The 11,291-nt window shown below is 39.3% G+C and overlaps 1 long non-coding RNA gene across 1 annotated transcript; it reads left to right on the top strand.

The window, feature by feature from the left end:
• The first annotated feature begins 222 nt into the window (after positions 1–222).
• Positions 223–4,513, top strand: LOC146510450 (uncharacterized). Its single transcript, XR_014876350.1, has 2 exons — positions 223–4,125; positions 4,364–4,513. It is a non-coding gene; the product is annotated as an uncharacterized LOC146510450 (long non-coding RNA).
• Positions 4,514–11,291: the final 6,778 nt, after the last annotated feature.

The following is an 11,291-nucleotide window of genomic DNA, read 5'->3' as shown; positions in this document are numbered from 1 at the left end:
TCTGATAGCAGCAAAATGATGTTACGTGGTGTGATAGCCTAAGGCAGTGGTTCCCAAACTTTTTTTGCTAGGCCCCCCTTTGTTTAACAAGAAAAATGTCCCGTCCCGTCCCCCCCCCCCCCGCGCCCTTTCTCGCACGTGCACGCACGCATGCACAAACATATCCTCCAACCACACACACCCATATTTTGCTCCATTGCGGTTTCTTTCACACCTCAAACATCAAACATTTAGTAAACAATTAAGCAAATACAAGTAATCTGCAATAAATTACAGGTAGTAATAAAATAAACTACTAACTCTTTTGTGCTACGTCCACACCTACACGGGTATTTTTGAAAACGCAGCTGTTCCGTCCACACGTAAACGGCGTTTCGAATCACCGAAAACTGAGATTTTTTAAAACTCTGTTTTTTTCGCTTATGTGTGGACGAGGAATACAGAGTTCATCATGCAACGTCAAAGGTACGTATTTTTCCACGTCACGGTGTGCACCACGTTATTGTTTACGTGAGATGAACTGCAGAATGATAGATAGAGACAAAATACTGTTACTGTTAATCTGACTATCTGCAGGTTTTACACGCTTACATACACACAGGCAGTTACTGTCCCTCCATTTAGAAAGGCAGAGGCGTCACGGTGTAATTATTTTACTGTAGTTGTTTTTTTTGATGTGTAATAATATTCAACATTGCTATCAATGCATTTTTTTAAAAAAATGCCTCTCTGTGCAAAATGGGTTTAAAAACCCATTTGGGGGGGCGCGAACATTTTTCTTGTAAAACCAAGGGGGGCCAGTTTGGGAACCACTGCTGTAAAAGGACCAAACTTCAGCCAGGAGAACAACTGAGATAATCCATCCACAATACGAGGTTAGTCATTCATATACTGCTGCATGGGCTGGGCTGTAGTTACATCCTAAGGTTTTAAAAACTGATCTTAAATAAATGATTAGCGGTAATAAAAGCCGAGGGAGGTCAACAGTGATCACTGACTGTTTTAGGAGCTTTTTGAGATTAAATAGAAGAAAATACAAAACATTAAACATGTTAACAACACAAAAGCCATATTAAACGCAGACTACTTTAGGCCCGGAAGTAGGATTCGTCACGTCATCACTTAACAACCGGATTAGAAATCAGCAAGTATGAAATCACCTCCTGCTGACCAAGTTTTTCAGTATCTCAAGTCTTTATGTTTCCCTGATGAGCATAAATAAAAATAAATACAGATCACAAGATGCAATTTTATTCCTTGATGGGGTTTTTTCCTGTTGGGAGTAAACAATCGAATTGGCTTTGATACACTACTTTGTGTTGGCAATGCACACCACACTTGTAAGAATCATAGTTTCTAAGTTATTGTTTTCAACCAGTAAATCATTCAGTTGATTCAGTTGACCTTGAAGACTTTGGTGGATGCGAGGCAAATTTTAATGGATTGTTAACATGAGCTGACTTACACTCCTACAAGGTTTTATCAGAATTCACCCAAAACCTCTCAAACTGTCATGTTTACAGACTCACAATGCTAAAAATAATAGGGAAATACACAGAAATCAACATAAACTAGATACAGGTTTACCTATATCTGGTTATATCTATATCTATAGTCAGAAAACTAAATATTAACCTAACTGAACCAGGCTTACAAAGACAATCTTAAAACCTAAAGACTTTTATCCATTTACAGAAACAGAAGCTAGTTGTGCAGTTTATCAGGGCTTTCTGCTAAATCTAACCAAAGCTGTGTCCATAAAACGAATCAAACTTGAATGAAAAGTCAAAATAGATAAAAGAAAAGAATCTTCCAGCACAAAGCTTTTTGCACTTTCTACTTGCTTGGCACCACAACCAGTTGCTTAGGGTTGGAATACATGATGGTTTAGGTCGAAATGCACTCTTTTGCAACACATTTCCGATTGCCAGGGTCCCGCGCTCTACCACACATACACTTATTGTTTGCCACTCGAGATTGCATAACTGTAAAACTCGGATCAGGGTCTACAAAGAGCCAATGGAGACATTTTCTGGGGGCGTGCAGTCGTGTTTGGCACCACATTTTCCATGTTTTCCTGTCTTGGATTTCTTTGGCCCACTTCAATTGTCATTTCCGCTGAATGCGTAACCGCTTAAGATCTTTAAGAAGTGCTTTGTTTGCAGACATGTGCAAGCACATTTTAAAGCCTGAGTCATCGTCAGCACGCGTCAGTGATGATGTCACTAGAGTCACCCAATGAACTGACAGCAAAAATGTTGCTGGAGTAGGAACAAGGGTGAGTGGAAAACTCCTCTATGACAGCTGTGCACAGCTGAAACACAAACCTTGAATACTTGCAATTAGTGTTTGACAGACTGCTATTCACACCGTCTGATCTCTGACATCTGAGAACAGTTTCAACTTTCCCACACCAGTCTTTAAAAATACCACAGCTGCTTGGGTTTTCTTTCCTCATTAAAAAGTGAAGTGAAAACCTGTTTAGCAGTTCAAAATATTCTGCGCCATATTTTTAAGAGTCATTTAGCATCACAAACTTCTTTTTTAAGTACTGCAAGAGGAGGGTGATGAATGCAACAGTATATTATAGTAATAATTCTTTCACTGTTACAGGCTTTCCTTTTATCTGATCGAATCTGTTTTAAGCTTCAGCCCTTATAACCTTTACATAAGAAAGAAAAGAAAGAAGATGCGGAAATGGACACACTTGTGAAAATATGGAATGTTTTATTTTGTAAATAGATTAAACCAAAGATTGTTTGTAGGGGATACGTCGTCTTAAAATTCCCTTTATTGTTGTTCTTTATCGGTTAAAAAAATCACAATGAGTGCACAGTTCACAAACAATATTAGTGCTAGGTGTGTGTCTGTGAAAGATTATTAGATTAAAGATTAGAGATTATCATTCTCTTTGGATATATTGTGAGTAAGGCTCAAAGAAACAAATACTTTTTCAGTTGTGTGTTTGTACACCTGTGCAGTTTCAGCCGGACTGTTCAGTGCTACGCAAAGATAAAAGCTTACGATTAGAAATGAGTTTCTTGTCAAATTCGATGCAGGAAAAACAGCATCAACCAAATCAAAAAAAAGCTTCACTGTAATCACATTCTCTCCCTTTTGAAGACAAACTCTCTGAAAATACTGAACACCTCAGCTCTTTTACATTTTGAAATCAGACAGCTTTCAACAAGAACGGATTATCCTATAAATACTGATTTTATTTCTTTGTTGTGGCAAACTGTAATGTTTCTGTCATGTCACAACCAGCCCTAACGCTTCTAAGGTATTTTTTGCTCCTCACATGCTATAGCAGGACTCTTTTACACATGAAAAAACAAGTCAGAACCATAAACCGAGCATTTGTCCCACAGGTTAAAATGTTGATAATCGTGGGAATCATCACATTTCTCTTTTCCACCGACTGTCTGTATCATCCTCTGATTGAATAGCCTGTTGTCTTTGACTTTAGCACTGATGAGATAACAGTAAAAACATGTTGGAAAAGAGGATTTCGGGTAAATTACATGGTGTCAAGATCCTGTACCGTTTAAAAAAACATTTTTAGCTTTCATAAAACATGCTAATGAAAATATAGAAAATAATGTTTGTAGATTTACTGGAGAATTTCTGCCCTGGAGCCATTGTACTTTTCTCTTGGTTATGGCTTGTGGTTGCCAAAACACAGTTTGATGGTTTGGTGTAAGCACAAACTGTACTGACTCAGCCAATCAGGTTTCACGTATGTTGTTTGACAGAGGGAGGAAATGGTCTGGTTGCCACTGATGGATCAAAGAAACGCTCCGTGCAAGCATTTGTTCGAACATGTCACTGTATTGTTCGTAGCTTCGTTTCTTCCCGCAGGCACTAGCTCCATTTACGTGGATTTAAGCAATTATCAATCAACAGCAAACACACAATAGTAAGATGTGGTTTCTGCTCTCGTCGATACCTGTTAACAGTTAGGGATGTTTTTGTGAATCCGTCATCTTCTGCCACAGTGCAAAATGTATGTCTGGACCATTGCTGACAAAGGCAGAACATTTTAAAAGGAGCGAATGAAATGCTCAGTTGTCATGAGACAATAGTCCATGCTTTCCAAACGGGATTGTTCCCTCTACGGCAGGGGTGTCGAACTCCAGGCCTCGAGGGCCGGTGTCCTGCAAGTTTTAGATCTCACCCTGGATCAGCACTCCTGAAACAAATGATGAGCTCATTATCAGGCCTCTGGAGAACTTCAAGACATGTTGAGGAGGTAATTTAGCCATTTAAATCAGCTGTGTTGGATCAAGGACACATCTAAAACCTGCAGGACACCGGCCCTCGAGGCCTGGAGTTTGACACCTGTGCTCTACGGCCTCCACAGACTCTAACGAGCTCCCACCTACACAGAGACCAGGATTCTTGCACGTTTCCTTCAGACTCTACTCATTCATATCCACAATGAGTGACTCGGGAAAATAATGGCATTTTTAGTTTGCAGATGGAGAACCTGCAATGCCAAGAATTCTGGGGGGGGAAGGAAAATGACGTTACATACATTAATAATATGTGTGGTAAATATATCTGTAGTTAAATTTGGAAAGAAAAAAAAGAAAATGTCTTAATGATTATTTTATGTGCCCCTGTTCATGATTCTAGCCTACATGTGTATGTCAGGGAGTTCAGGGAAGCCAGTATCGCTTGCACAGTCAACCAGGCGTAGCGCATTCTCAGTCATTATTAATGGCTGTCAATTTATCACATAACACCACAGCGGGTAATCAGCTTGCAGGCATACGAGGCGTCCCCTCGCTGCTGTGTTTAGGCAAGCCTAACCCTCCTCGAACATTTGTGTGTAACCAAACTAATATCCCAAACTTTCATTATGATTTTTGTTATTCTGTTTAAATGAAGAATCTTCTTTTTAATGACTGGAGTGACCAGTAGGGAAGTTAGAGTGGGCACAAAAACACAGGACTGTCACGTTTTGTGACATGTGCACTTTGGTTAAAGTGGAAGCGATTAAGATTTGGTTAAATGTAAGTAAACAAATTAGTCTCAATACAATGGAGATTTTATGTTTTAAAGTAAACAACATTTCACTACCTTAAGATAGCTAAACAAGTAAAAACTATGTTGATGATATTTTTGCTATTTTCTTTATATAAAAGTCATTATTCTTCTTTCAGAATATATAGACTTGCATCTTGGGAACAGACTTGTTATCATAAAAACCTTACAAATATGCACACACACACAGATCGCGTCAGGCCTCTGGGGTTTTGCCTGCCGGTAAATAAAACACCACTTGGCTGTCATCCATTCAGTGGAGCATCGTTTTACTGTTACACTGTGGTGCCTAATGCTCCTGTTGACACGTTAAGGATGTCGTGACAGGGTGAAGTTACACTTGTCTGACACGGTGGAACCCAACTCATCAGGATACCGGTAGGAAGGCTTTGTATGAACAAGCACCGCAGACCTGTTTACAGATAAAGGTGAAGACAAGAGATCTCCCAACTAAACAGGCTTTCAAGTTTTTGATGATCTGTAGTTATACACATATTATATGATATGCATATATTATACAATCACATTAGTTGTTCTAGAAGGTCGCCAGAACTACACACTTTTAAGTTGAATTGTAAAATTATTATAGTGGCTTAAGAGGGATAAAAGAAGGAGTCAGTGTAATGTAGAAAATAAAAAACTTGGAAGTGCAAAAGAATCGCGTTTATTCTCAGAGTGAGTCACTCCCATTAAAGTTTACAACATAACCCAAAATTGAGGTGATTAGCACTGTTTTCCCACTTTAAGATGAGATAACCTACTAGGTGTGTGAGGCCTGTCTGCACAGAGTTTGCATGTGCATGCATCTTAGATTAAGTGCTGATTCTAAATTGTCATGATTGTGAAGAATATGGACCCAAAATGCAGATTTCAGACAGGATTAAATTTAAAAAAGCAAAACTTTATTTACACAAGGCTGCAAGTCCAGGTGGTGCAAGGACCAAGGAAACATATGAGGGGACCACTCAGGCAAGCAGGGCAAACTGTACAACATGACAATGAAAACTGAGGACTTGTTCCCTGATTACGTTGTGTTACAGGCATGACCCTATAAGGGTGAAGCCTGATGGGAAATGTATTCCGGGTGGTGAAGGGACGTGTGTGGGACTGCCCCGTTGTTGTGGGTGTGTGTGGAGCGAGGGAGAGAGAAAAAAGAGGGAAAATCACGAGTAGCCAAGGAAGAGACGGAAAGAAAAGTATTAAAAGGAATATAATAACTCCCACGACAGCCAGAGTTGTGTTGGCGATGCTCGTTGTGAGTAAACTGTTACAGCCCACTGTACACGGTGTTCGCGCCTTGGAAGAAAATATGGAGGAAAAGTTCCACTGAAGCAGTTTTCCTACGCCTCCTTCTGTCTTTTTACTAGCGGAGTTGACCCGTACAGTAAGCTAGTGGGGAAAACAAGGCACAGGTGAACAGAATCAACTAACAAGCAAGAGGCGAAGCAAAAATGGACATAATGCACATGAGACGAGAGACTATCAAAATAAAACAGGACACAAACTTAACTAAACCTCGCTGAATACAAACTTGCCAGAATGTAAAAGTCGTTTTCTCCAACCACTGAGGCTGATGACCCAGGCTTATATTTTTTTATCACTGTAGTGGCACTGTGGGGTCTACCACCCAGGCTGTTACCTGTGTCAGATGTTACCACATGCAGTTCATCAGCCAATTTCTTACATTTCTGATGCAACAGGATGCCCGTTTCCTTTCCTCAAGTTTTTGCCTTGTATGGTCATGAAAGGCAGAAAGGATTTTTTATGGGATTGTTTGAGTAAAGTTGAGTAAAAGTAAACAAAAGTACATTAGAAGGGGACAAAATGAGATGATGTGATTTTTATAGTTAAGGAAATTACTTTTTCTCAGAGATAATCTATCAGTTTTATCTTTACAACACAACATAACTTTTTTAGGTTAAAAAAACGCCCAGATGATTTCCCGAATTGCATAAATATGTGGGAGGAACCGCCATGCCTCCATAAAGGTGTGTGAACGGAGGTATTGTAGTCCTTGGAGTAACGAAAAGAGTTTACATTTCTTACCCTTTCTCTGTAGAAAGTAAAACCATCTACAACTACATAAATCCCAAATACAAAATGTGTCCAGACCATAGTGCAATTGCAGTTGTAACTCATACACATTTTAATAGAAACATCATAATTATTTTTATTTGCTTTCTAACAAGCCCTTATGACACAGCAAGGTAACCTGTTGTTCAGTGGAAACCTTGCTGCTAGCAGACTGCAAACAGGTTTCCTTTCCAACATTAACTGCCAAACAGATTATTATTATTATTATTATTATTATTATTAATAATAATAATTATAATAATAATAATTATTATTATAATTATTATAATTATTATTATTATTATTATTATTATTATTATTAATAATAATTATTATTATTATTATTATTATTATTAATAATAATAATAATAATAATAATAATTATTATTATTATTATTATTATTATTATTATTATTATTGTTATTATTATGGATTGCATTTATATAGCACTTTTTGGGACCCCTCAAAGCGCTTTACAATACCACTATTCATTCAATCTCACATTCACACACTGGTGGAGGTAAGCTAGAGTTGTAGCCACAGCTGGCCTGGGGCAGACTGACAGAGGCAAGGCTGCCATATTGCGCCATCGGCCCCTCTGGCCATCACCAGTAGGCGGTAGGTGAAGTGTCTTGCCCAAGGACACAACTCAACTCTTGAGCCACTGCGATCGTTTATATATATATATATATATAAACTGCAATGCCCACATAATTAGGCTTGGGATTACCAACTACCCGAGCCAGCAAAGAAACACATTAACAAAAAATATGCTTTGAATTTGTTTTGTTTGAAAATCATCAGGAATGGCTCCAGTTTTGTTTTTCAGTCTCCTAGCACCCCGATTATATCACGTTTTCCCTAGTTTGCTTGCCATAACCCCCATATTGATTGGCCGGTGAAGTGCACATCTAGTTGGAGTGTTTTTTGCTCGTCACACTCTCTGCGCTCACCTCCATCACCTCAACCTCCAGATTTGTCTCTAGTCCCCATAAAGTACCATGATCTCAGTGAGGTTTTTAATAAAAATCAAGCTCTGTTACTTCCACCTCACCAGTTCTATGTCTCCGCAATTGATCTCTATCCTGGGGCACCGTTCCCCTCTAGCCAGCTATTTAATTTGTCTGGTCCACAACACGTGGCCATGGAGGCGGGAAAAATAAGGCTGTCATCTTCTCCATTAAGCAGCGGCTTCTTTTTTGTAGAAAAGAACAAAAATTTGTTGTGGCAGGGGAATGAACAATATAACGGTAAAGAACAAGTACCCACTCCCACTAATCACCTCAGCTTTTGAGCCTCTTCACGGTGCCACCATCTTCACTAAATTAGATCTGCATAATGCCTGTGTAGTGAGAATAAGGCAAGGTGACGAGTGGAAGACCACGTTCAACACTCCTTTAGGTCATTATGAGTACTTGGTGATGCCTTTCGTCACTAATGCGCGAGCCATCTTTCATACACTTGTAAACTATGTTTAAAGAGACTTTTTGAACCTCTTTTGGCGCATGCTCAATCATCCAGGTAAGGAAATCCCAAAAAGCTGATTCTGTTCATCTGGAGCTAGTGTTTTCATCACTCATCCAAGTGACTTCTTCCATCTCAGCTGACTACAGGTTTCCCCAATTCCCCATGAGCATTGATCAACAACCACTGATCAAAGATGAGTACCATTCACAGAGAGTTGGGGAATGGCTGCAATCACAGCATTGTAAGATGGTGAAAGATGTACCCTAAGGCCCCATCCTTGATTCATAGATGGTGTTTCCTTTTTCCTTGCCCCCTAATTTTTGGGCCAGTTTTTGGTGCAGCGTGTTTTGGGGTTTGTGTTTCCCTGGCCACTGTGTCTGTGGGGATGATGGAGATGATGAGAATCAAACCTTAAGTACTGATCCATATGCATATGGTTTACAGTGAACATAAACAACTTTTAAATATCGTCCATTACTGATGGAAATTTCACAGTCTAAGAAGTCTAACCTGCCGCTTCATATCCTGCCTGGTGAACTTAATGTGTTGGTCCTACGAGTTATGTGGTCCGTGAATTGTGCTACATCCTGAGATTTAATTTCCTCCCAGATGTCATCCACATACCTGAACCCATGACTTGGCGGTGTTCCAATTTGGATAATAGAGCTCTCTTTTCCACTTCTTCCATGAACAAGTAGGCCACAATGGGTGAAACTGGGGAACCCATAGCACACCCCTCTTTCTGCCTGTTGTACTGACCTGTGTATGTAAAATATGAACTACCTCCACTGCTTCAGTGACCGGAACAAAAGTGAAGAGAGATGTAACATCATAACATCAAAGTGTGGTGTCTCTATACACCACATCCAGATGTGGAGACATCACATCCAGAAAGCAATTCTTCTTCTTAAAAACAGCACCCCCCTTAGGTGGTGCAAGTTCTGTACCACAAAAACATAGGGAAGTTATTCAGGTGCTTTATATCATGAAATTAGATGCACCTGGATAATCTCTATCATGTCAACAAATTGCACCTCTGTGTTTACCTATTCCATATTTTAGTTTCCTGATAGATTTATTCATCTACAGAATGTCACATGGCCTACTTATCATGTATATAGCGTGCGTAGGTGCTCCTATAATCACACTGTCAACTGATTTTTTTTCTTCCTCCTGTGCGTGGGTGGTAAAAGTACGTAGTTTTACTTGTATTTGCTTGTATTGTGACATTAGGCACAGTTCCAACACAAGCAAGTTCCATTTGAAAGAGGACTCAAGAGTCAAGGTCATCAAGTGACTTTTTAAAGTCTGCATGAATCTTTCCTGTGTTAATATAAAATACATAGGTAATAATAATAATTCAGGATGTGATTTCATTATATGCCAGGTTTTGAAAAATGCTGGCCTCATGGATGTGAAAAAAAAAAAGTGGTGACACCTGTAACTGAGAAGTTTTTTTATTGTTTTCCTAACTACTGGATAATAAGTCAGGATGAGAATTATTTTTATCCTGTTTTTATCCATTCATCTGTTCCAGACACTGGATCATCTTTGGGGGAAAAAATCCACAATTTGCTTATCCAGTAAACAGCAACTAAATAATTAACATACTATATATCTCAGAGTATTTGTACACGGTGTGGGGCTCTAGCAGGCAGAAGACTTTAATTCAGCGTGCTCTTATTTGCAGAGATTGGGTGTCTCATAAAGAACCCGGGGGCAGCAGTGAGGATGTAGCTCAGCAGGAGACAAAAGCAGCATGTTTTTCAGGGTTGTAATCCTTACAGCTCTTTGCAAAGGTTTTATACTTTTTACACACCAACAATGAAGAGGGAATAATAGCTCAGTCTACTCCTTTCTACTAGTTCTCCTGCTAGGTGAGATTTTTCACCTTTCCCCCTTTGGTTTCCCCCATTTCAGGGAGGTGGAGGGGTAACTTGATATGGTGGGAGCTTTCTGTCTTCAGGGGTTAAAATAACATCCAACCACCTGCTGCACACCGGAAATAGTAGATCAGACGATTTATCAAACACAAAAATTTCTTTGAACATAAGGTGAGAAGGGACGATTTTTTTTTCCTGGTTGAGGTTTTACTTTTTGGATCTGAATCGGTTGATTTTTCTGCAAATCTATACCTGTATCTGTACCTGTGTCATACAAGATAATGAATAGTGTTGGCTGCCATAGCAACAGTACAGGAAACAACTAACACACCACTCATTGTGTACTCTCTCTCACAAAGCACGCCCTCTGCGTGATGTCACGCACGCAGTAAGATATGAAGGAATTCCAGGACTTCCTGATGCCCAAATATGGTCACACATCCTTCACAGTTATCAGCGACTTAAGTGTTGTGTAACACCTTTTCCCGCTCGCTGTTTGAAACACTTAGTGAGAGGCGTTCATTGTCTTGTGATAATAAACTGATATACTCTGTAGGACACCTGAGTGGCTTTCAAAGCCGTCTTCTTCACTTTTTAAGTGATTGCTTTTTAAAGATTGTTTTTAATTCATTCTGGAAACGTTCAACTCACATTTATTTACATAGCACCAGTTCACAACAACGGTTGCCTTAAGGTCCTTTATATTGTAAGGTTACAATGCTACAATATTAGAAAGACATCAAAGTTTTGCATTTTATCTCAAATTGGGGGCCCTCTTCAGTGCTTTTTAACATTATGAAACTGCATGAAGCTCATTTT

The sequence above is a fragment of the Neolamprologus multifasciatus genome, chromosome 10 (assembly GCF_963576455.1).
Source record: "Neolamprologus multifasciatus chromosome 10, fNeoMul1.2, whole genome shotgun sequence".
Lineage (NCBI taxonomy): Eukaryota > Metazoa > Chordata > Actinopteri > Cichliformes > Cichlidae > Neolamprologus > Neolamprologus multifasciatus.
The sequence above is the reverse complement of the archived record's forward strand: the minus strand, read 5'-3'. Positions and strand labels throughout refer to the sequence as shown.